At 36.7% G+C, this 27635-nt stretch overlaps 1 protein-coding gene across 1 annotated transcript in view; it reads left to right on the top strand.

Moving 5' to 3' along the window:
- The window catches only part of LOC308663538 (contactin-4-like), a 288569-nt gene that overhangs the window by 15257 nt on the left and 245677 nt on the right, over nucleotides 1–27635 (top strand). The window lies entirely within an intron of this gene.

Genomic DNA, 27635 nt, shown 5'->3' with positions numbered 1-27635 from the left:
ATTACATCATCTACTGCAGGGGGTCTTCAAACTTGGCCCTTTTATGACTTATAGACTTCAACTCCCAGAATTCCTCAGTCAGTATGCCTGGCTAAGGAATTCTGGGAGTTGAAGTCCAAAAGTCATAAAAGGGCCAAGTTTGAAGACCCCTGATCTACTGTCTCTATACATTTTTATGTCCAGAGTGCCTTATCATGGGACGGGCAGCATATAAATTTAATAGATACTAATTGCTGTTTATATGATCGTACAGTCAACAGGTAATTAGATTCAGCCAGAAAGGAAACAGAGATATCTAGTAGAGACAGAGGGGTTTTTCCAAGGTAAATTGAAGACAAATTCCCATTTGTAGAAGTTGTAAACTCTATAGTTGCAGGGGGACAAAATCAAGTTATTAATGAAATAAGATTAGAGCAGTAAATGGGAAATGTAAAAAAAAAGAAGGGATCGAAATACAGATGTTCATTTCAACTCAAAATGAGGTATGGGTTATTTTCAGAGGTTAATAAAATATATGAAAAATGTTCAGCAAAGTATTTCATAGGTGGTGTGTGTGTGTGTGTGTGTGTGTATGTATATGTATATATGTATATGTATGTATGTATGTATGTATGTATATGTATATTTTCTGAGGTTTTCGCGCGTGTTTGTATGTAGATCTTTGGTCATTCGGGTTTTTTCCAATCAGAACACAGCCCCCATTCAAAACACACTCCCACCCAATCAGAACACAGCTAAGCCCCCACCCAATCAGAGCACACCTCCACCCCATCAGAACACAGTCAAGCCTCCACCCACAGAACACACCCCCTCTGGCAGTTTAAAAAAGAAGAAAAAACAGCCACTATCACACACTTCTCCCAGAAGAACGAAGCTGAAGTCACCATCCTGAGGATGACGGATGAGATTTCATCAAAACGTTGCCCTGATACCTCCAATTCTACGTGGGGAAAAACCCGAATGACCAAAGATATACATATACATATACATATACATATACATATACATATACATATACGTGTGTGTGTGTGTGTGTGTGAGACTGAGGATATTTTAATCTCTGAGGATATTTTACATTGAATCAAGGGTTTATAAAGCTATAGTTTCAAGCAGTGCTTTATTTTCTAAAACAGAAGGGATTATTATAAAGACCACCTTGTGGTCCTCAAATAAAGGAATAAATACTTTAGTCTCTATTTTTAGTATGCCTTGATTGCCCAGTTCCAGGTCCCTGCCCAATTAACAGAAATAGAACATCACTTTTTTCCTCATATGTTAGAGATCACTACTGTGCTTAAGTTTTGATCAGAACTATAAATGAAATGCAGCCTTCGAGTGTAGATTTTTTTAGATTTGTGTGCTATTTTACATCTGAATACTTGCTATTAGTAGGTGCATTAGTAGTTTATTCATTATAAAATAAGCCATATGAAGAGAGAAAGAACAGACTCTTAGGGTCTAGCACTTAACCATTCTAGAAAGTAAGAATAAAAGATGGAAACCAAGTTTTTTGTGCAATTCAGATAAAATGATTCAAGGTCAATTGGTTACCTCCAGTATAATTGATCAGCAGATCAAAAGTACAGGTATGTAGGTCACTGAATGAGTTTCACTGTGTTTCAATAATTCATTACAGTGTTGATCTTTCTTCCATGCAAGTAAAAATGATTCTAAGTTTCTATTCAGACAATGTTGTACTAGCTGGAGTGCTTAATCGCTCAGCCATCTGTGGATTGACCCACAGTGGACTTAGCCCATCAAGAGAAAACAATAAAATGGAATACCATAGACATTTGCTGACTTCAACAGTTTTGCATGTCATTGTGCTCATAAGAAGAAAAAAAAAACAACCTACAAGTTTATTTAGTTGATTGGATAACCTCAAAAATCAGCCTAAGGAAGACAGGATAAAAACTGTTGTTCTACCCAATATTTTGGAGGCCGTTATGCAAGCCTGCTAGTATACTCCTTTGAATTGAAACTTATCTCTCTAATAATGCTGGCAGTTCCAGTTTACATAAGCATTCAGTTTAGAAAGGTTTTAAATTATGTTTAAATTATATTAGTAGATTCTTGCAGATGCTTGGATAGCATCCCTTTGATACTTGTCTGAAATAGGAGTTGATACATTATACTTTGAGTTCACATGTAATTGGTTTCAAAGTTGTGTGCTTAAAAATATAAAAAATAAAAACACAAAACTTAGACTTATCTCACTAAGTTAGTTAGAGTTACGTGTGTGGTTCATAAGCAAGAAAAGATATTAAAGTAAGTATATAAGACAGCATTCCGTGCGCCTTTGGCGTCTAGTCATGCTGGCCACATGACCACGGAGACGTCCTCGGACAAGCGCTGGCTCTTTGGCTTTGAAACGGAGATGAGCACTGGCCCCTAGAGTCGGAAACGACTAGCACGCATTTGCGGGGGAACCTTTACCTTTACCTTTATAAGACAGCAGGATAAAAGCCACTGTGAGTGCAGAAGATAAAAAGATGAGATTTGAGTTTGAAGATGACTTCATTGATGTAGCATATGTACAGAAAGCTTGAAGAAGACAACAGCAAAGGAAGCATTAGAAATACAGGAGAATTTTAAACAGTTTTGTCTGTGCCAAGTTAATGCTCAGGGTTTCACTTTACATTCCCACTGCTTTCCTTAGCGAGGCAAAAATGAAAAATAAAAATTTATAAGTTTTATTTAAGCAAGATAATACTCATATCTTTAACATACCATTTATTAAAAAAAACCTTTTCATTCATTTAGGTTTTGCATCCCATATACAGGTAATCCTTGACTTACAACAGTTCATTTAGTGATTGTTCAAAGTTACAATGGCACCTAAAATTTTTTATTTATGACCATTTTTCATACTAATGACTGCTGTGGCAACCCCATGGTCAGGTGATTTACATTTGGATGCTTGACAGCTGACTCACATTTATGACAGTTGTCGTGTCCTGGAGTCATGTGATCACTTTTTGCATCCTTCTGACAAGCAAAATCAATGGAGAAACCAGATTCATTTAACAACCTTGCTGCTAATTTAACAACTGCAGTGACTCACTTAACAAATGTGGCGAGAAAAGTTGTAAAATGAGGCAAAACTCACTTAACAAATTTCTCACTTAGCAACATAAATTTTGGGCTCAATTGTAGTCGTAAGATGCGGACTACTTGTATAGAGGACATTGTAGGAGGCAAAGTGTTTTAGTCTCTGGTAGGCAAAAATCAGGAGGAGTTTGATATTTTATTGCATGTCAGGGGCTTTGTGATCTACAGCTCACTTCATCAGTACATGGACTTGCTAACCTGATACATGATTTAAATGAAGGAAACAAGGGAGAGGGAGGAATAGAAGACTGTTGGTTGTCCATATGAATATTGCATAAGCTTGAACATATTTAAGCATCTTATGAGTTAGCATTTATTAAATGTTGAAACCCATTGCATTTATTAAGACATTTTGTGATGGTCTGAAACCTTTCTATGTTTATGAGTCCATCAATCACTTCCTTTGCTGTGTTGTTAAAGAATTCTTTTTCCCCAAAAAGTTCCCTTTGAGATCTGCAGTAGAGAATCCTGGGAGGATGAAATGCTACAATATTACTTTGTCCTCGTTTTTACTCTCATTGTCAAATTTGAATCCATTAATTGTTTTGTGAAATGTTATCTTCTCTCCTCTGCAAAATCTATATTGCTCGCAGATGACAGCATGTACCACAACAGAGGAAAACCTTGCTAATTGTGTGTGTCTGTGTCTCTGTATGTTTCTTTCTGTGTCTGTGTGTGATTGTTGGGGCATATGTGCTGGGACAAGGAGACATCTGAGTAGATTGTGGCAGGATCTGGTTTCCATATAGGCATCATTGTCTTGTTTCTTGTTGCTTTGGGAACCCTGCTTCAAGTTGGATGGTTGTACAAAAATAACATGTGATTTTTACCAAATAAGCTAAATCCCCCCCACAAACAATTGTAGTTTCTACAATTATTTATTTAATCCAATTTTTATTTGCATTTAAAGGGCTGAAGTAATAAGATTTAGTACATTTTTAGCACTCAGAGAGTAAAACTGGATAAAAAACATTTCCATTTAAGGAAAGCAAGCACAAAACTGTAGTCCCAGTCCCTGTTGAAGATGAATAATATGAGAAGATGCTCAGAGGCAAGGGAGAAACCCTATCAGTTTCAAGCAAAATACTGAGGTTTGCAGAAGGGCAAACATGAAACGGAGACAAGGCACATAATATTTGTAACACCACATCAGCAGTTACATCATCATCTGCTTTCCCCAACCTAATGCAAGATAATCTCTGAATTAAGCACTTTGCAGTTTCAGTGAAAATTAGAAGTTTCCAGATTTTGCATTGAAAATTGTCCTCAATGAAACTATGAAGAGGAAAAAGAGGTAAATGTTATATGAAAACAGCAGCTTCCACCCGAGTCAAAACAGAATAATTGACTGCAGCGTTCAGAGAAGGATTGGACCAAAAAAAAAAAAAAAACCCGGCTTGGGAATTTAACTCCTGCACCTGTTTCAGTACTCTGTAGTTATGGCTGTTATTTAAAAGTCAGCCACATGATCACAGCGCTGTCATGTCACATTCACACTTTTAAGAAATATAGCTGCTGTATCAACTGTTTTACAGTTATATACATCAAATTCCAGGACGTGTCATTTGGCATACACTGTTGCAGCTGCACTTGGAACTGGTTCTGTTGTTGGAACAAAATACTGTTAACAGACAGTATATGTGCAGTTCAAAATGACAGAATAATGTGTCGCAGAATTTACAGTTGGCAGAACCTATTCTATCACATTATTCATTGTGTTTTGAAGGTAGTGAGAGTGCAATTCTAGGATTCCTTGCTTTTTATGTGTTACTCTAATATAGAGTAAAACCAGGGCTTTTTTTCTCATAGAACGCTCAGAACGGAGTTCCGGCACCTTTTTTGGATGGAACCTTGTAGGGTAGGCAAGGCAGGTTGTATATGTCTTGAGTATATGAGTTCCGGCACCTTTTTCTTTTACAAAAAAAGCACTGAGTAAAACTTTTGAGAAAAACCACATTTTTAAGGAAATAGATTTTGTTACGACTGTCCGTATGGACAGTAGTGCTCGCTTACTGACCATTTGTTCAGCAACCATTCAGAGTTATTAAGGAGACTTTAACAGTCAATCCTGAAAGTTGCAGCATCCCTAGTTGCCTGATGGTGATTTGAGCACTTGGCAACAAACATGCATTTACAATGGTTGCAGTGTCCCATGGCCATGTGATCACCATTTGTCACCTTCCAGAAGGCTTCTGACAAACAAAGCCAATGATGAAAGCTGGCAGGAAGTTGCAAGTCACGGTCACATAATGACCCCAAATATATGTGCCTTGCCACTTTAAAATGATCTTATTCGAAAGTAAAAATATTTATTGTATTTTCCACATTGTTATTTTTGCCTTCATAAATATTATTAAAGCTCTTGGATTCTTTGGTTTAATTGTTTCTAATATAGGCAGTGAGGATATGTACACCAAGATTATTAAATTGTTGCTTACCCAAAGACCTCTTGGTTCAGAGACAGTCCCAAGATTAGCTGGATGGGATCATTGTTTGCAATATGCCTGTCCTTCTAGATCACAGCACTTGCAGGAACAGCAGGTAGAAGATGTGGCTGGAGTGGCAATGCCCAGCTGAAATTGATATGCCAGTTGTGGGCCTAAGAGGAATCATATAACTCTGATGACAGTAAATCACGTGAAGTACTAATACCACTTTACAATGCCTTGGTAAGGCCACACCTGGAATACTGCATCCAGTTTTGGTCACCACGATGTAAAAAAGATGTTGAGACTCTAGAAACAGTACAGAGAAGAGCAACAAAGATGATTGGGGGACTGGAGGCTAAAACATATAGGGAACGGTTGTTGGAATTGGGTATGTGTAGTTTAACGAAGAGAAGGGTGAGGGGTGACATGATAGCAGTGTTCCAATATCTCAGGGGCTGCCACAAAGAAGAGGGAGTCAAGCTATTCTCCAAAGCGCCTGAAAGCAGGACAAGAAGCAACAGATTGAAACTAGTCAAGGAGAGAAACAACCTGGAACTAAGGAGAAACTTCCTGACAGTTAGAACAATTAACCAGTGGAACAACCTGCCTCAAAAAGTGGTGAATGCTCCAACACTGGAAGTTTTTAAGAGGAGACTGGACAGCCTTTTGCCTGAAATGGTATAGCGTTTCCTGCCTGAGCAGGGGGTTGGACTAGATGACCTCCAAGGTCCCTTCCAACTACTTCTTCTTCTTCTTCTTCTTCTTCTTCTTCTTCTTCTTCTTCTTCTTCTTCTTCTTCTTCTTCTTCTTCTTCTTCTTCTTCTTCTTCTTCTTCTTCTTCTTCTTCTTCTTATTATTATTATTATTATTATTATTATTATTATTATTATTATTAATAATAATAATAATAATAATAATATTAATATTATTATATCACACCCTTTCCACCATGCAATTAGATCACTGTTATGCAAACTATATGGAGCTACCTTTGAAAACAACCTGAAAACTTCAACTGATAGCAATGGCACTTAGCTTATATACTGCCCCATAGTGCCTTACAGTACTCTCTGAATGGTTTACAGTGTCAGCATATTGCCCCCAGCAATCTGGGTCCTCATTTTACTGACCTCAGAAGGATGGAAGACTGAGTCAAATTGAGCCTGTCAGGCTGCAGGCAATTTGCCTGCAATTCTGCATTCTAACCACTGCACCACCAGGGCTCAGATATAAAACAGTTGCTGATATACAACACTGATTCTGCAGTGTGACATATCTTCTCCACATCTTGCATTGGTTAACATTCGTTTTCTGTGTCTAGTGTGTATGGCTTGGCTTGGCTCACAGCAGCTGCCAGCTCTGTGCTGAGTTTGCCCAGCCCTTACAAGAAGTCAAAGGGACATGAATTAAAAGGCAATTGTTGCCACAAGGAGACATGTATTGTGGAGGACGTATGCCTAGCAAACTCCTTATAGGTACTTATAATTACTTGAAGATATGTTTGGGGGTTGATTGTTGATTGTTACTGTTTTCTGTGCTTTTTATAACTGGGCTGCTATGTTCACTAGGGTGATAGTTACAATTTTGATGTAGTATACTGTATTGATCTTATTTGTTTAATGTGTTTTAATTCTGTAATTGTAAACTGCCTGGAATTAGGACAACAAAAATAAATAAATAGTAAATTTGTCCTTAATGTTTGCTAGAACATCAGAGAAGTGAATCACAGAATTGTACCTCTAGGTTGCAATTAAAGAAGAAGGGTTTCTTACTTGAAAAGTCAGGCTCAAGATCCTCATCTATTAGTTTTGTTGAAAGAAAAAAAAATCATCAGGTCCAGTCCAAGCTCCATAACATGGAGGCTGTTAGGAAAGAAAGTTCTGTTTATTGAAGAACAGAACCAACAGCATATGGTTCTGGGACAGCTGACAAAATGGAGCTGGGAGTGGTGGGTTTTTATACCTTCTTGGGCTTTTGTGTTTGGAGTTGTTCCTGTTCCTGTGGCTTTGTATTTGAGGTTCTTCCTGTTCCTGTTACTTTTATATGAGTTAGTGTGCCCTTTTGGTATTCTAATGGTGGTGGGTTAATCCTATTGTGTCTTTAGATTTTGTGTGGGGGGTGTAGATTTTAGGGGTCTTTGTCTTTCTAATCCCATCAGCTCCAGGTTTCCTGGCCCCAGTCTTCCTGAATGAATCACCAAATCTGCATTTCTAAAAGCTGGTTTCTGCTTGGGGCAGAGAGACTTGGGGGGGGGGCTGGTTTCTGTCTAAGATTTTTCTACTATTACTTTGGGGAAATATAATATTCTGCCTTTTTAATATACCCCCCAAATATTTTCTTCTCTAGGAGGGTGGGTGGCTGCTGACTTCCAACAGTTTCTTTTTGAAAAGAAAAAAAAGGAAAATTCAGGTCTCAAGTTGCTTTTCTTCTAAGTTTTTAAGTGGAGCAGGTGGTATTTTACTGAGTGAGAATTTCTCTAAATTCTAAAATTTCAGTGTCTCTCCCTTAGTCAGTAGGTGGAAGAAAATGTTGCTGTAGTTATTGCAATTTTCAAATATAATTATTATACTTTGAAATCATTCAACAACTATAGGAACTGAAAATATTCTCCCTTTTTCTGGCAGAAGCATATTGTTGTTACGTTCTTTCAAAACCTTCCATTCATTCTTCAACTGCTCAGCTACCTTTTCATTCTCTCTCCAGTCACTATTGAGTTTTCTGCTTTCAGCTCCTAGCAAATGATTGGAAAATAGGTGTTGTTACCAAACTGTACTGAATGTGTTTAGATTTGTTTTTGTTTGCTTAATCAATCTGCTCTGATTTTACAGACCATAAATTCTTTGCTTAAGCAGCAGCATCTTTTGTGGCTGAGAAGCTTGCAGGCATTGTGTGGGAAAGAGGGAGGGTACTAAAATTGCCATCTAAGTCTGTCCAGAATGCTACAGGCATTACTGAAAATTAAGGTAAACTGTAGCTCCCTTATTCATTAGAGTTTCTTGGACTGCCAGGTTATAAACCAAAATTAAAACAAAGCAAAACTGGTGTTATTTAGCATAGGTTTAATATGAATATGGGATATTCATTTAATATGAATTCCAGTATATGACTCCAGCAGTGGATGATTAAGTTGTAAGGAATTATAACTTTGCAAATAAAAAGATACTTTAGCTACCAGTTTTCCTTCCTTGAGCCTTCCTTGAGCCTTCCCATACAGATAAAGATTTGGTGAAGAGGTTAGGCTATAAAACAGGACAGTCTGAGTTCTAAACCTGCATTAATCACAAAGCTAGCTGAGTGATCTTGGTCAAGCCATTGTCTCTCAGCTCTAGAAAAGAGGTAATAGCAACCACGTCTGATAATTTGCAAAGAAAACTTTAGGGACTGCTCCAGACAGGTGCCAGGAGTCAACAATGACCTGAAGTCACCAAAAAGAAAAAGAAAAAAACACACCACTCTACACCGTTACATCATTCTGCTACCACAGTTCTCAAATGAGACAATTATAGGTAATATAAGAACATAAAATTCAGGATGCATTTCAGATGTGAGAAGCATAGTATATTTACATAAAATGCTTTGGCAGTACATATTTGTATAGGTAGTCCTCAACTTATGACCACAATTGAGCCCCAAAGTGAGAAATTCGTTAAGTGAGTTTTGCCCCATTTTGCAACTTTTCTTGCCACATTTGTTAAGCGAATCATTGCAGTTGTTAAATTAGTAACACAGTCACTAAGTGAATCTGGTTTCAGCTTGACATAGGGTAGGATCCTATAAATCAAGGTAGCAGTGTTCCAGTATCGGAGGGGTTGCCACAAGAAAGAAGGGGTCAGGTTGTTCACCAAAGCACCAGAGGGAAGGATGAGAAACAGTGGTTGGAAACTGATCAAAGAGAGAAGCAACCTGGAATTAAGGAGAAACTTCCTGAGAGTGAGGACAATCAACCAGTGGAACAACTTGCCTTCAGAAATTGTGGGCGCTCCATCACTGGAGATTTTTAAGAAGAGACTAGATAGTCACCTGTCTCACACAATATAGGTTCTCCTGCTTGAGCAGGGGGCTGGACTAGAAGACCTCCAAGGTCCCTTCCAGCTTTATTCTATTCTATTCTAAAGGTATTTTGTATTTTACTAAAATCCAGTAAAATCAAGCATGGAGTGATTTGAATAGTGTTCTGTATTGAATTAGAATTTATTGCAACTGTGTTCTTGCAAGAATAAAATATTTGTGATTACATGTAGTTCATACTTGTAATGTAATAGCAGATTATTGTAGATCGGAATTGGAAGCAGGCTTCTTTTTTAGAATGGTATGTTTGATATATTTTTGAATAGTACATGTTACTATTATCAGAATCACTGCATTGAAAATATAACTTCAACGTATTATTTCATTGTGCTAAAGGTAGTTATTTAAGATCATCAATTTACGAAAAGCAATTTATTTTTTTTCTCATGCTGTTAAAGCAAATTGGGATGTAATTAGATTTATATATTGAATAATCTCATTTGCATATCCAATTAATTCTTCCTGTTTTAATTTGCTAAGCTTGAAGTCACATTAGTAGTAAAAATAATATTTAAATTATCAAGAACTCATCCTGCTTTTTTATAATTTATTCAGGATGTGTCATTCAAACTAGATTTTGATTCTCCTATTCTCCCCTTTTTTCTAAATCTTGAAAGCTATTATACAATAAGTGAAAATAATTTTTAAAAATAAAGGTGTTATTTAACCTGACCAAAACTAATATATTATAAATTTTATTGTTTAAATCTTCAGCCTTTATGTAATTATGATTCAGGTATGATTAATGGCTAATTTTATTTAACAAGTGTAATTTCCAACTTGCCTATTTTATGCTCACGCTGGAATACACATTTTTGTCACATAGAAAGGTTGTATTAGTTATACATTTCATAATAGTGATCTTTTGCACTTAAAAACAAAAAATAATAATAAAGATGTTTTATTATGTCATCTTATCTTCCCCAAAGTCAGGAAGAAATCCATTGAATTGCTTGGCTTGTCTCTATTTGAAAAAGACCCAGTATTAATAAATAAAAGTTTAATAGTTTTTTTCAGTATTAGACAGAAAAGATTTAGATCCTCATAGAACAGTGTTTCTTAACTTCAGCAAATTTAAGATGTGTGGACTTAAACCTCAAGAATTCCCCAGACAATCATCATGCTGGTGAATTCTGGGAATTGAAGTCCACACATATGAATCTTGCTGAGGTTGGGAAACGCTGGTCCATAATAATATACTGCTCAAAAAAATAAAGGGAACACTTAAACAACACAATGTACTGTATTTAATAGTAGGATGTCTTATCTTGTGTTCCCTTTATTTTTTTGAGCAGTATAGTTTGCATGGTAGCTAATAGGTCTAAAAATGTCCTACCTTTTTGAGCAAAGTAATTAAACATCCTCCATTTTTTCCTTCATCAGAGGAAATGTCACTTCCAAGTTTTCTCACCTTCTTTATTTGCTAATATAACTTTTCACCCTCTTTTAAAGTGACAAATAAATATTTATGTATTTAGTCAAGCCAAAGAGTAAGCATGATACATTTAGATTTAAAAGTGGATGCTGTGTAATTCATTCCAAAAGGTTAATTGTGTGCACTGAATGGACTGATGAACACCACCATTGTGGTAATGAATAAAAAGGTATCTTTGTGTAAAATCTGTTCTTCCGATTGTAAGGGCGGATGTAATAACTTTTGTCATTAAGGAGTGTCCATATTTCAACATTTCAATATCAAAATGTAATGGTGAGGGGGGGACATGTTTATGTAAAATATTTTGTGGAAGGCAAATAATTTCTCCATACGTGAGGGACTCATATGCAACATTTTTCCTTGGAAAGAATCCCAAGTAATGTATTACCTCATCTCGGCTAAAACAAACAAACAAACAAACAAAAAGCTGGATAGCATCTGAATAAAAAAAAACACCTCAGGATATAATTCTTGGGTAATCATCTTCAACATCTTTTGTGTGTGTGTGTGTGTGTGTGTGTGTGTGTGTGTGTGTGTGGTTAGTTTTTTTTTATCCTGCCTTTATTATTTTTATGAAGAACTCAAGATGGAAAGAATACCTAATACTCTTTCCTCCTCCTATTTTCCCCACTGCAATAGCCCTGTGAGGTGGGTTAGGCTTATAGAGAGTGACTGACCCAAAATCACCTTTTACACCACTGGTTTCCATTCCTACAGTAGACCAGAGCTAACAAGTCTCCTGGTTTCTAGTCCGGAGCCTTAATGACTAGACCAAACTGGCACATTCATGGGCTAGTTGCCCATACAATGCTTATATCTCCTCCAAATAATCAGTAATCTTATTTGTTATGACATACGCCAAAAGCAAATTTGTCATAGCAATTTAAAAAAAACCCCTAATCTATGTTTTAGGGTAGGGGACCCCAACCCCTAGCCCGTGCAAACCAGTCTGTGCAAATAAGCAGTGCCCCATCTGCAGGATGCAGGCAGCACGCAAAATCATACCCCCCTCTGGTCCACGAAAAAACCTCTCTCCACGGAACCAGTCCCTGGTGCCCCAAAGGTTGGGGGCCTCTGTTTTAGGGCTTTAGTCAAAAATATAATATAGGCAAATAGTATACTTGTACAATACAACTGTTGTTTAAGTCCTATGCTTAATAATGCAAATGAAATATATAGCCACAACTTCTAAATCTAAAGCACTTATTGAAAACCTATTCTAAATTGAATTCCCAAGGCAAGATATAATAAGATTTTTTTTTAATAAGAAACATAGGAAAATTCCAGAGCATAAAACTTGTTATAGGTTTATGGCACAAATGTCTGTGGCGAGTAATGAAACTTGTACATACATTCTTATAGAAGAGTGTCCTTGCAAGCTTTTTCTTTATGTTGAAGTAAGGAAAGCAGACATATCTGATAACAGGCTACAGTAGATTTCAGTTTAGTATTTGTTTAGGTTACAAAGAGGTTTTGCATTTGTCACTGGAACTTGGGTCACTGGCATAATACTGTAGAGTGAAAAATAATCATGGGAAATACCAAAAGCAAATTAGTTTTAGAATTTAGAACTTAGAATTAGAATTTAGAATTTGATGTTTCGTTCAATCGGGCCAACATACTTATACTATTGTGAATTGTATACGTGGTGTCCTTTAATAAACACCATCAACACTTTGGTATGATCAGATCTATATACTTGTAGAAATAACAGACACACTGTTAGCTTTTTAATCCATAGCAAGGAACAACAACAGATCGGGCTAACATGGAAAAACTCAAATGAAAATTGTATTTAAATCCATAGCTTAAGGGTTCTTTTGGAATTAATCTGTGTCTGTCTGTCTGTCCGTCCATCCATCCATCCATCATCTTTTTAAAGTGTGTATTTTAATTCATACTTCAATTAAATAAATTTAAATATTTATTTATTTAAAAAATCTGTATGGCTGTCTATCATACAACTCTAGGCAATTATATTCTTCCCTGGCATATGTGATTTGATTGTTATGTCCTCATAGTCAATTAAGTCTATTGGAGAATTACCGTATTTGGTAGTGGATGGGATTGAATTGCCCTAGGCAGAACCAGTGTGTAATTGGTTCAGAATACAGTGGTCTACACAATTTGGTGTGAACTTAGACTTGTGTTAACCGTGTTAACTCTTTTGTAGGAGATACACTGCCTATTTGCTTCTGGGTACAATTCAAGATGTTGGTTATTCCCTTTAAAACCCTATATGGCTTGGAGCCAGGCTATTTGAAGGGCCACCTCTCCCTATTATATCTACCTGGCCCACCAAGATAGGAAAGCAGGGGATATTGCAGGTCCCATCTATTAGGAATATACAACTGGTGGACCACACACAAAAAAGACTTTCTTGGTGATGGCTCCTTCTCAGTGTATAATTGACCCCTCCTTGTAGCTTATTGCTTTTCCAAAAGGCCCTGAATATGTGGTTTTGTCAGCAGGCCAATTGAAGCGTGCTTCATTTGTACTTGATGCCTATATTAGTCAAAACTTTCTAAAAGAAAAAGGAGAGATATATTATAACTTAACGAAGATGATCTGACCAGTGGGGTGGAATTGATGAACATATGCATGGAAATTAAGAGGTATATACAATTATGAGTGAAAAAGTTAATATATATATTAGAAAATATTTGAGTTGTAGTTATTTAGATTGTTGTGGATATTTGTGAAGATAGGGATTATTTGGATGGTAAAATAGATGTTTGTACCTAACCATGATGATGCCAATGACAAAACCTTGATTGTGATATAATGATGGCTGCTCCACCTTTTATAATTGCTTTGCGCCCCCCCCCCACAAACTTTTGCATCATGTTGCAACATATGTTTTGTTAGTTGCCTCTAGATGCCCATGGAGGGTAATAGTTTTATACAGACTCTAGTGAACATGATAATGAGTGACAGAGATAAATTGAGGGAAAGAACATATTACATTTGGAATGAATGTGATCCACTGGGACAGGTTACTCTATTATCTGACTTAAATAAATAGATTTAAGCCACATCAAAGTTACGGAAAAAGTCAGCAGCCTATTTGGCCAGAAATGAATGAGAATGCAAGCTGCTCTCTGGTGACTCAAACATAACAATTACAGAAAACCACTGCAAAGGTGGGAAAAAGAAATGTAACATTCTGTAAATACAAAATATTATAAATGTATTTTCAATTTATATGCGACTCCTGTATATGTAATTGACAGGGTTCAAAAAATTAAAATCATTGCTGTTTTAGGTTCCACTTTTTTCCCGAGTTCATCTGATCTTACTTCAAATTTGTTTCTGTTGCATTTCGTTTAGGTGTTAATAATGACACAGATATCCTTTATGTGGAACTTCTTAGCAAGGAATAAGGAATATGGATGTTCCTAAATAATAAGGTTGTGTTGACATGCATATTTAAGGGCAAATACATGGGTACTCACATAGCACACGTGAGGAATCAGAAAAAGAAATGAGTTCAGAAAAAGATGAGGATTTTTTTAGATATTCTTGACAGGTGTACCTACGAGCCCACATACAGTTTAAATCCCATTTTGCTCTTCAGGTCTGAAATTCTGCACACTCTAATAAATAATTAGCATAAGGAAACAGAAGAACCTGCCCTTGGCAAATGAGAGTTACAATATATCTGAACCTGGCTTCAGGCAACAAAGAAAAACGGTGTTTTCATCCAAAACGAAATCCATCCCATCATTTTGTTGGAAATAAATCTTTTAACTAAATTAAACCTAGGAATCCATTGGTGATTTGCAGAGTGTCTAAGAAATCTAAAATTCTCTTATTCTAACCCCTGTCTCGCTTTTACTCTGATGTTCAAGAAGAGCCAGTCACAGAAACTCTGGAGAAGAAAATATTCTTGGCAAGCTCTGTCAGATGTTAGGAGTCCCTTGAAAGTAATTAATGTTGAAAAACTGCAGCTAGTTGTTTTAAGTAACCATCAACAGCTATCTATAACGATGGAAGTGATCATTTATGGAATTGCACAAGTATTTTTCCCCATTTAGTACCCTAGATATTTTTATATCCTCTTTTATTGCATATCACAGACTGATAATAACAAACCCAGCCACAATAATAAAATGGGATCGAATAGAACTTCAACTCAAAATAAATTTTACCCTTTAAGAAACACTGGCAGGGAAGGTATTCCCCTAATATTTCCTTAACTTTAAGCTTCACGTTTTGTCAAATTACAAATTTAATGCCTGCTTAGCTAGGTTTTGCTGGACTAGTGCAGACATGTCAAACTTGCGATGTCACGTGATGACGTGCAACGTATCGGGACAGTTTTGCCATTGCCGTCAATGGGGTGGGCGCGGCTTCCACATGATGCGTCCAGCCTGCGGGCCGGCAGTTTGACACCCCTGGACTAGAGCAAGTATGGTCCAACATAAGTAGTGCTTGCTGGATCATACCAGCTGAACACCTTGTTCAGTAGGCTTTTCTCACAATAACCAACTAAGTGCACAAGGAGGTTCAGTACCCTCCCAGCAGATGGTCTGGAGAGGTAGTTACACTGCCACCAAAGCTAGGTGCCATTCATCCTCTTGTCTCCCATCAATCAATAATTTAATTGATTAGTTGCACTGCCATCAAGACTAGGAGCCATCCATCCTGTTTCCATCAATCAGTCAAATTGATTGATGGAAACAGGATGGATGGCTCCTAGTCTTGATGGCAGTGTAACTACCTCTGTCTTTTGAAGTGAGCAAAGTGAGTAGTCAACATATCTTTTGTTAGTCAATTCCAAAATTTAATTAAGTACCACATTAAAACAAGAGAGATTTTATCTGTCCTGAATCACCTAGTATTAAATTTCATAGGATGGACATAATCTGGACACATCTGCTTCACTCCTATCTCCCTTGACTAAAGTCTTGCTCTTTCTTAAAACATTTATAAAATAAATAATAAATGCATCCTTGCCCAATTATCAATAAAAACTATTTTCAGTTAATTGCTGGAAGGGACATAAATATATCAATTTATGTGCATACGATGTCATTCTAGGCCTGTCTGTACAACGAGCTATAATACACTTAAAACTATGAATATGTCACATCCTAAAAATAATTTGAGTGTTCAGAGGTATTTTATTTTTAAGATATTTTGAGAAATGACTCCATAGGAATTACAGTTACCCAGTCAGAATCGTTTTCATGTGTAGAATATGTTGCTTCATTGTAATAAAAATAATTGAAGCAGGAAATAAGCTATCTTTCATGAGTTTTCCCTCTTACAGAAGGGAAGGTGGGATTAAATTACCTCTTTCCTTGAATAGTCATTTTCTTAGTTTCCATTTTTTTAAAAAATAAAAGGAAAAGTGCACTTTTTCCCCTCAAAGATATGTCATTGCTAAATTGTCTTATGTTCATCTGTTAAGAACTATGCAGAGGCATAAACACTCAGACCAGAAACATATATTGAGAATCCCATGCTTTATTTCCATGTTAATTTTTTCCCTTGAGCTACTCCTACTCAAATACATCAAAGGACAATATTTATTACTTATGATTGAAATTTGAGTCCATGGCTTCTGAGAAATTGGAAACCTGCTGATTTACCTCCAAGTATGCATTATTTAACTCTTACTTCATTTTAGAAGGGTGATATGCAGTGCATGTGAAAATAAAATATACACTTATTACAGTTTCAGTGAAAATGGCACATTGTTTTCAAACCCTGTTTGATATTTTCTAAAGAAATATGCCAACTCCTATGCATTGGGTCTTTTCATAGGCTGCCTCTCTTAAGGTTTAGCCTGATCTCTATCTGTGCTTTGCATTTATGTATCAATGAGTTTTATTTACTAAGGTTCTTATCTTTGAGCATTTCCCAACTCAACATCTCTCACCAGAACATCAAAACAAACATTTCCTCCAGAGAACAACTAGGTACACTTCATCTCCTGAGATGCAATTATTCCATGTTTGTCCTTAATACCCTTGGGATATGATGATGCAGCAGACTCTCTTGGTTCAACCAAACACAGTCATCTCTTTGTTTGTTAGTGCTGTAAATACTAATTCATGCAGGTTTGCATCACACCTAAATTTACCTTGACAGCCTGCTAGCTGTGCTGAGCAAAAGTTTCTTTAAAATGTCTAGTTGTAACCATAACTGTAAAGGCTGAGAAAGGCAGATGTGAAGATGTGTGACCATTTCCATAGCTAGAGTTGATTTTTCAAGGGTTCTGTTACATGTAGTCCTCAACTTACAACAGTTCATTTAGTGACCATTAGAGTTACAACAGCACTGAAAGTGACTTATGACCGTTTTTCACACTTATGTCCATTGTAGCATCCCCATGGCCACGTGATCAAAATTTGATTCATATTTATGACGGGGGGTCAGTGTTCCCAGGATCAATGCGATCACATTTTGTAACCTTCTGACAAGCAAAGAAAATGGGAAATCCTGATTCACATAACAATTGTATTAATAACAACTGCAGTAATTCACTTAACAACTGTGGCAAAAGTCATAAAATGGGACAAAACTCACTTACCAAATGTTAAGGGTCAACAAAGATGATCAGGGGACTAGAGGCTAAAACATATAAGGAACGGTTGCTGGAATTGAATATGTCTAGTCTAATGAAGAGAAGGACGAGGGGTGACATGATAGCAGTGTTCCAATATCTCAGGGGCTGTCACAAAGAAGAGGGAGTCAAGCTATTCTCCAAAGCACCTGAAGGCAGGACAAGAAGCAACAGATGGAAACTAGTCAAGGAGAGAAGCAACCTAGAACTAAGGAGAAACTTCCTGACAGTTAGAACAACTAACCAGTGGAACAACCTGCCTCCAGAAGCTGTGAATGCTCCAACACTGGAAGTTTTTAAGAAGAGACTGGCCAGCCATTTGTCTGAAATGGTATAGGATTTCCTGCCTGAGCAGGGGGTTGGACTAGATGACCTCCAAGGTCCCTTCCAACTTTACTACTATTATTATTATGTACAGGTAGTCCTTGACTTACAGCAGTTCATTTAGTGACCATTCAAAATTATGCCAATGAAAAAAGTGACTTATGACTGTTTTTCACACAACCGTTGCAGCATCCCCATGGCCATGTGATCAAAATTCAGGCACTTAGCAGCTGACCCACATTTATGACCATTGCAGTGTCCTGAGATCATATGATCACCTGTTGTGACTTTCTGACAAGCAAAGTCAGTGCGGAAGCCAGAGCCAGTGGGATGGGTTGATATAACTATGGAGATTTTGTCCTACAGATAGCCTGGCCCCATGCTATTTTTGAAGGTTAAAACCAGCACCTCAAATTGTAATCAGAAACAAACTGGAAATCAGTGCAGTTTGTACAGCAGAGGTGAAGCGTGTGATATTCAAGGAGCCACATAAAGAGTCTCTGCCACTCCCTTCTATATCAGCTGAAGCTTCAGATACTCTTCAAGGGAAACCCTATGTAGGGCAGACTACAGTAATCTAATATGGAGGGCAACAGGGCTGATGATCCAGGAATGGGTGCAACTCACACCTAAGATGAAATTGTGCAAAAGCTTTCCTTGCCACAACTTCCACCTGTTCATCGAGCAGGAATCAGGACTTTAGGAGGATCTCCAAATTGTGAACTGGATCTGTCTGGGGTAGTGCAACCCTATCCAGCACCAAAGATGGCATAGTCCTGGAACCAGTGGGCCCCCAAATCCAAAACCACTTTAGTCTTGCTAGCTGCAGCCTTTTTTTGCCCATTCAGACCTTCATGGACTCCAGACATTGGGATAAGATGTTCACTGCGTTTGTGCCTTGTTACAACAGCAGGAAAACCTAAATGATTATGTGTTTGCCTTTAAGTCAGGTATGATTCCTGGAGGCTGTCTGGATAATTGCCTGTAATTTTCTTGGCAAGATTTTTCAGAAGTAGTATGCCATTGCCTCCTTCTTAGGGCTAGGACCTACATTTGGCTGATCCCAGGAGATGTGCCTTGTCTGCCATGATACCTGCCCTATGGAATATTATTCCCCCCAAAATTACCTCTACTCCATCCCTTTTAATATTGCAAAAAGCCCTAAAGACCTTTCTGTGTTATCAGGCCTGAGGCTCCCAGGCACCAAGAAACTTGCTTAGAGAATATCTTTAAATGACAAAATTGACAGTATACATATATCCACGATAGCACTTTAATTAAATTCAAGCAAGAATGGCTCCCTTATGTACAATTTATCACAGAGAAGAGCTGATTTTAAACATCTGAAATATGCATGACTCATATACTGTAAGAACTACCAACTATTGCTAATGTTTCAATTGCTAATTTCAAGAATCTAAACTCTGCCTGGTATTTGGAGCTATAAATGCAAGGGGAGGATATTTCGGTAAAAGGCAGTTTACTTTATTTTTTATTCAAATGTAGCGGTCTGTATCATCTTCCACTTTTTACTTTCTTTATTTTTTTCAATATTTTAATAATAAACACATAGACAAAAAAGTTAAAGAATATAAACAAATTAGTATAGAATGTATTTATTTTAAAAGTTAAGAATAGGAGAACACTTCAGCCTTTGAAACTGCTGAGTACTCCTGCTGTTAGGTAAAATGAATGAAACAAAAACAAAGAAAAGAATTATTTGGAGAGTACTGAATTGTCTTGTTCTATTCTGCTGATGAATTCATAAAGCATATCACAGAAGCATTACAATTACAAATGCTTTCATCTGCTTGTCACAAGAACGTGCAAATGGAAAGAGTCCATGGTACTTCAAAGGGAAGATTAATGTTATAGTCAGTAATAAACTAAAGACAAGAAGAATAATGCAATGTTTCAAAGAAAAAACCTTAACTGTATGGAGTGTCTTATGTTAAGTGGAAATATAAAGTTATAAAACCCAGAAACAAGAAGTAGAATAGAATAGAATAGAATAGAATAGAATAGAATAGAATAGAATAGAATAGAATAGAATAGAATAGAATAGAATAGAATAGAATAGAATAGAACAGAATAGAACAGAATAGAATAGAATAGAACTGGAAGGGACCTTGGAGGTCTTCTAGTCCAGCCCCTTGCTCAAGCAGGAGAACCTACACCATTTCAGACATTCCATTCAGCAGAAGGAAAAGTGGCTTTCAGAACTGTTTTGGTAGAGAGATAGTAGAGAAGTAGTCCATTCAGTTATTGAAGTCATCTTATTAAAATCTGACATGGATTCAGAAATCAACAGGGAGCTACTGATTCAATATATTATATATATAAACAAAGCTTACTTTTACAGATATTTTGGGCAGAAAGAATAGCATATTCTCAGACTAATTCCCAGAATTTATTTAGTTTTATGTGTGTATGTTGAAGTCCCCTAAGTTTACAAACCTGTGCATACTTAACCACAGATGAAGTTCTTCTGCACTCTGAATATAGTTATAAGCAAAAATATTGTGACAAAAGACTATCATTCTCTCTCTTATTGTGTTCCAACGTTTATTCTTCCTATCTCTGCCCTTTGCTTATAGATAATGCAAACATTAAACATCAGACCAAACAATAAGAACCAACAGAACATTGCACACTTTGAAAGTGCTGAGTACTCTACCTGTTTGGCAAAAATAAATAAGCAAAAACAAAGAAAAAAATTACCCATTGTGTTGTGTTTGATTCAAAATGATGCGCCATATTGTCTAAGATCTATAAAGGGCTGCATGCAGTTGGTGATAATTTAGTTTGGTGAAATAATAAAATAAGTTTTGAACTGCGTGTTAATACTGCCTTGTCATCAATAATGAGCATGTAAAAGAAAGATCTGCAATACATTTCTTGTAAAAATGTGACAATGTAGAGAAATCATTTTTCTTTTGCCTTTTTAAAACAATTATCCATAAATATGTTCTGGTAGAAATAGGTCATTGCCATTGATTTATATACCAAAGGCTTTATAAGTTTTTCTCCAGCTGGTTTCTTTTTTCTATATCTGTAAAGATTTTTAGCGGCTTTATAAGAATATTTCATTCTTTTCTTTAAAAAAAAAGTCTATTCATATATAATCTGGGACAGGAGGAAAGTTGTAAAAATAGGTCAGTTTCTCCCAATTATCTCAGAATATAATGAATGATATATACCTAGTAATAGATATGAGCGTCTGTTCTTTTATCAATAAGAAATTTTATAATAAAATTGTTCTTAAATGTTATTCCCAGTTTATAAGGTTGAAATGAGGGGATAAATCGTATATTCCAAAACCAGAGAATAATTGAGGGTAGAAAACCTGATTTTAAAATGATTTGTTTTAAATTGTTGCTGCATTTCTGTGGATTATAATACTGACATCAGATAAAAGCAATTCAAGATTCATCAGCAGGTATCTTTGTTCGTCAAAATGATGTTTGAAATACAATAGATACCATTTTTACTCCTTCTCCTTGAGCAACAGGGGAGGAGAAAGACTGACATACAGTCAGTTTAGTTCTTTTGGGTGTTAACTTTTGTGATGCTTTCCCCCCAAAGTCTGAATGCTTGCCAAGAGGCAGAGCTGCAAAGCCACCCAGCTACCGCCCTTCAGGTGCATTTAAAAGATACCCAATGCATGGAGTCTCAAAGGAAATGAGAGAGGCTGATTAGAGTTCAGGAACCAAATTAAGGCAAGTGTTCTGACAATGGGGGAAAGCCTTCCCCTCAAATTCTATAGCCCAAATGTCTCTAGTAGAACATTGTCTTCTTTATGATTCTGGATGGATTAAATGAGCAGAAATAAATGGCACAGTGGTTGGAATAAGGTATTGCAGGCAAACTCTGCCCACAGCCAGGAGTTCAATTCTAGTGGGGCTCAAGTTTCATTCAGCCAACCTCTGGTGGTATATATGTCTAAGTGCTATTGCTATTGCCAGCTAGCTTGTTGGACAGCCTGCATTCGGCCATAGTTTTCTAGATCCATACGCAAACAAATTACTTTGGGTGTTTTTAGTGTTTTTATTGATTATATTGTTTTAAAACATTTTTAATATTTTCAACTGTAATATATTTTTTAATTGTAAGCAATGAAGGATAATCAACTGAAATGGGAAGTCCTGGAGAATCTGACTCATAGAAGTATTTGTTATATAATAAATATTTCAGTCTTAAGCTAATAACTTAATATTAATTTGTATTATTACTTTGTATATGTATGTATATGTGTGTGTTGTTGTTGTTAGCTGCAAAGTCATGTCTGACCCATTGCGACCCCATGGACAACGTTCCTCCAGGCCTTCCTGTCCTCTACCATCTTCTGGAGTCCATTTAGGCTCACGCCTACTGCTTCAGTGACTCCATCCAGCCACTTCATTCTCTGTCGTCCCCTTCTTCTATTGCCCTCGATCTTTCCCAGCATTAGGCTCTTCTGCAGTGAGTCCTTCCTTCTCATTAGGTGGCCAAAGTATTTGAGTTTCAACTTCAGGATCTGGCCTTCTAAAGAGCAGTCAGGGTTGATCTCCTCTAGGACTGATCGGTTTGATCGCCTTGCAGTCCAAGGGACTCGTGTGTGTAGGACTGTGTATATGCCTCTGTGTGTGTATATGCATATATGCACAAAAATGTTTGTATGTGTGTTAAAGAAAGGGAACAAAATACATGAGTGGAGCAAATAAAAACAATTCAAATACCAAATTGTAGAAAAAGACAAAAAAATGAAAAAAATATTTTTAAAAACTATTAAACTTTTAAAAACTATTAGACTTCCCCCTTTTTATATATCAGCTAATTTTCAATATTTCTAGACATTTACCCTCAACCTTTAGAAGCCAAGCTTTAAGCAATTATATTTGCCAATGATATCTTCAATGTATAGGAACCATTCTTGCTTAAATGTAGTTAACATTGTATTGTATATATATAGCTTTGCTGCCTATTCTCCAAGGTGTTCAAATTGTATTTATCCTCCAAATTAAAATTTATTATCACTGCTGTAAGAATGTAACTCATTGATTTAGGTGTTTTTGTTGACTTTTTCCGAGATTAGTAAAAGCAATATTTTTTAATTAGTAAAAAAGTAAAACTTTTTTGATTTGTAAAAAGTAAAACTTTTTTAACTAGTAAAAAGGTTGCACTTTCATTTGAAATTTGCATATATACTCAGCTTGCCTTTCCAGTACTTGGGGGGAGGAGCTCATATTTTTTCTTTAGGTTATAACATGGTATAATCTTTATAGATTTAGTCAATAATTATTCCCATTGTTATGTTGTAACTGTTTCTTCAAAGTTTTGCCTCCATTTTAAATTTCTGTTTCTGCGTCATAACTGAGTAAAAGTTTATATATAGGACTGGGCAAAGTTGATTCCTAAGTGTTCCAGGACAAGCCCAAAGATGAAAAATGTGCTTTAGATAGCATCACCACCAGATGGATTCGTAGGTGGCTGACCGGCCGTACTCAGCGTGTGGTCCTCAATGGAACCGCATCTACATGGAGGGAAGTGTGTAGTGGGGGTGCCCCAGGGCTCTCTTCTGGGCCCACTGCTCTTCAAAATCTTCATCAATGATTTGGATAAGGGGATAGATGGGGAACTCATTAAATTTGCAGACGACACCAAGCTGGCAGGAATAGCCAACACTCCAAAAGACAGGCTTAAGATACAGGAGGATCTGGACAGACTTGAACACTGGGCGCTATCTAACAAAATGAAATTCAATGGTGAAAAAAGTAAAGTTCTACATTTAGCCAAAAAACCCCCCAAATGTACAGGTATAGTATAAGTGGTACCTTGCTCAATAGTAGCAACTGTGAAAGGGACCTCAGAAACCATGGTATAGGGTTTCCTGCCTGAGCAGGTGGTTGGACTAGATGACCTCCAAGGTCCCTTCCAACTTTATTATTATTATTATTTTTATTTTTATTTTTATTATTATTATTATTATTATTATTATTATTATTATTATTATTATTATTATTATTATTATTGTTATTAGATTGCCAAAGAGAATTCCAGCTTTGAGTTTAGCTAAGACTATAAAGAGAAGGTGGTTCCATGGGACTTTTTCTACTCCATACAGATGAAGATGAGAAAAATAGCTCATTCTACCACCCTGGGAAGAGGGTGGAATCCCGTACTATGCTGGAGAAAAAGCTAGTATGGAATCTTATGGGAATAAATGTGTTTTTGGAGCATGTCTAAAACAGCGTGGCTTTATTTTTAATATATAAATTGCAAGATGAATTCCAAGAGCACTGTACAATACCTGTGGGGGAAAAATAGGATTGATTTATGCACTTAGTGTTTCCTAATCATGGTAGTCCTGGTAAACCTGTTTCTTTCTTTGAGCTCATCTGTATGCAAACTGATTAATAAAGACTGCAAACATCCTCTGCCTTCATATATTTGATCGTCTAAAAGGATCAGATCACATAATCTGTACAGTGCTACTGGGGTATCCATAATTATGATTTCTTTCTTATTATTTTGCTTAGGGTATTGCATGATGCAAAACAAATTGACATAAATCAAGAAAAAAAAGGATAGGTGTGGAATATAGTCAGTGACTATAAAATCTATATCTGCTTACTCTCCACACCCTAAGGTAATCAAATTTTAAACTCTGTGTAATTGTATTCACATTGATCTATGCAGCAACACTGAAAAGTCCTGCACTGGGTGGCAATAACTTTTGAGCAAATTTTCCTAGAAGTCATCACTGAATTAGCACTTAAACAGGGAATGATGGAATCTTCTCAAGAATCTCCATGGCAATCAATTAACATAGGCATAATTAACATTTTCCATGTTAGTTCTTTGAGGTAGGCCAGGTCAGAAAATCAATTCCACAATCAATTCCACAATAAACTATATTTATTGATATGGACTCACTGTACCGTAGTAGAATATCTTGAAAGCCTGAGTACAATTTTCCTTCCTTCCTTTTTATATTCCAGGGAGTTAGTCAGACCCAGTCTGAATTTACTATTAATGTTTCCTTTATTTGTCAGGCTTAAAGCATGCTTCTTTGCATGTTGTAACCATACCTGCATATTTTTTCCCCATGGTCATCTTTGAGATTTTGTACATTGTGGCAGATTAAATGAAATGGGCAGTAGACAAGATTCAGCTTACTCCAGTGGGAAATCAAAGTTTTTGCAAGGGGACACCAGTCAATTTTCCTTTTAATAATGATGAACACAAGACTTCAAAGTGGCTAAGCAGAAATTCTCCTATATGTTGAATGAAGGATTTGGGGAAGGTAGGAAGCTTCTGAAAATGGTCTTCCAAGTAAACTTGAGCTAGGATAGTGCATGGATCTTTTTATATATTCAGATTTTTTAAAAACCCACTGTTTCAGCTCTAATGGGGCTATCAAACCATTTGTGCTCAGATTTTTAATGAAAAAAGCTAAAGGAATTTATCCCTATTAATCATAAAGATATAAAGTTATCCCCAAGGCTCCTGAAAGGTAGAGAACCCTCCAGTTGACTTGAAGGAAGAAGACTAGCACATTAATACAAGCCTAGATTTCCCTAAGACACAGGGAAATACATGTTGTAAGATAAATATTGTCTGATGCTAAAAACAATTTTCTGCTTCTAGTTTGATTCCCTGTATCTGTCTACACTGTTTGCCTCTTAGACTGATTTCAGACTTCACTTTTTTAGTTGACTTGGTTGTAATGTATTACATGATTGAATTTCTGGCTAGAACTGTTGAACTACCATTAATCCAGTTTAAGAAACCCATTAGACTCTTCTTGTCTCTTTGCTTATGGTGAAGGTTTGAAGACTGCAGGATAACTCTTCTATAAGTTTACCTTTCGTTTACCTACCGTACTCAATTTTGACATCTTTTCCTGCGAGGAATGGGTCAGCTAATACACAGATGAAAACATTACAGCTTCTTTACTGTCATCCTCTTTTTAATCTGTTTCCTATATCCTGCTGTTTCCCCGCATCTTCACTACCAATTCACCGCTTGTCCTTGTCACTTCCACATCTTCCTTTTCCCTTAACCTCTTGTTTCTCAACCTCTTCACTGTTACAGGATGTCTACTTCTCCCAAAACAAAGTGGTAGGTCACTTAAATGTGCACCAATGGGTCAGTCAGTTGAATGTGCAAATTTGAGGCATTTTTAGTATAAACACTACTTGAGGGATAGATACTTAATGGACATAACTGATTGGCCAAGGAAGTAAAAACTAGCTTTAAATCATTTTTACTCTTTAAAAACTGAGTCTTCCGAAGGAAAAAATCATACATAGCACCCATGGCTTCCACATCACTGATCTGAGTTTACTCTGTATTTGCTCAAGATCTAGTTCAGATCTTTTACTGAAGAGTGAAAGCTCAGATAATTCACTGGTATCTTTTTTATGCAAGTAAAAACAAAACAAAACACTAGAGAGAAGAAATCAGTATACTCTCTGGAGTTAAGACATAACTAGTATCATATGGGAAAGGTGTCTAGGGACAGAAATACTTTTCATAGTCAATATCTTTATCCAGACAGATAATCCTATCCTGCCCTTGCCAGATGCATCTACAGTTTATTCTTGATTATTCTTGGTTATGTTTTTGACCCTACTGTCTTCTACTAGTTGTAACCTGGAAGTTCACTAGATATGTTTGTAATGATCCAGATTAAATGTAGAGGATCCAAAATCCTGATCCCAAAGGAGATGTCCTATTTCTGCAAAGTTCATTTGCTTCTTCCTAGAAAAGTACAGAGCATGTTGAAGGGTTTGAATGCTTTTCATTTTCCTCTAGATTGCAAAATTGTTGGTCAGTAAATTAAGTTAGTGAGTTTCCTGACAATATTAGGGTGTAGTATTTCCATAGAGGGCATGGACTCTGATCCCACACTGCAGGTCTGTGCTGATTCTCTTCCAGCTGGGCTGTAGCACTTTTAACCCTAGAGCTTGGTAGCTTGCCAATAGCCAGCCCTGCCTGCAGGCTCGGTGGCTTTTCTGCCATCCTGAAGCTGTAAAACCTCTAGAGATCTGCCCAGAGTGCAGACCCTGGGTGCAGAGTCTCTTGCAAGAAAACTTGCTTTTTCTCTTCTTTTCCTTTCTCCTTATCGCAAAAATAAATGTGACAATGCATGGGAGGAGAAGGGGAATGCAGGCAGGAGATTGTTTTGTAAGTCCCTTGGTCAACCATGGCAACCTCAGGCTGACTGCTCATCTTTATAAGCTGCCTTGTGGATGGTTACTTCCTATAGTCCTGGCTCTGAAGGTTTGAAGAATAGCATTTGTAATGTATTGGAGGTTTTGCTTGTACTGATTCACATGTCTGTTTAAATGCTGCATTAACAGTTGCTCATTGGTGTGTATGTGTAATGGCTACTGACTAAGCCAGACTGGTTGTCTCCAGGACTATCATTGGTAGACTTGGGGCGGGAATGGCTTCCTTCAAATCTATTGGCTGCTGCCTAGTGGCCAACCATATAAATAGCTGCTCAGCAGCCATTCTTGACTTCAATAAAGCATGTTACTGTTTAGAACCTTCATCTCGCTTATTGCCTGCAACAAACCAACTACACAACAGCAATAACGGTTGTATGGAAGGACCTTTATTTGTTTACACATATGTATGCTTTAAAGACAATGATATTGCCCTTCAAAGCCCAATTTTTGGGGGGACAATTTATCACAGACTGAAA

Source organism: Vipera berus, assembly GCF_964194415.1.
Source record: "Vipera berus genome assembly, chromosome: 2".
NCBI lineage: Eukaryota > Metazoa > Chordata > Lepidosauria > Squamata > Viperidae > Vipera > Vipera berus.
Note: the sequence above shows the minus strand (reverse complement) of the source record. Positions and strands in the feature narration are given on the sequence as shown.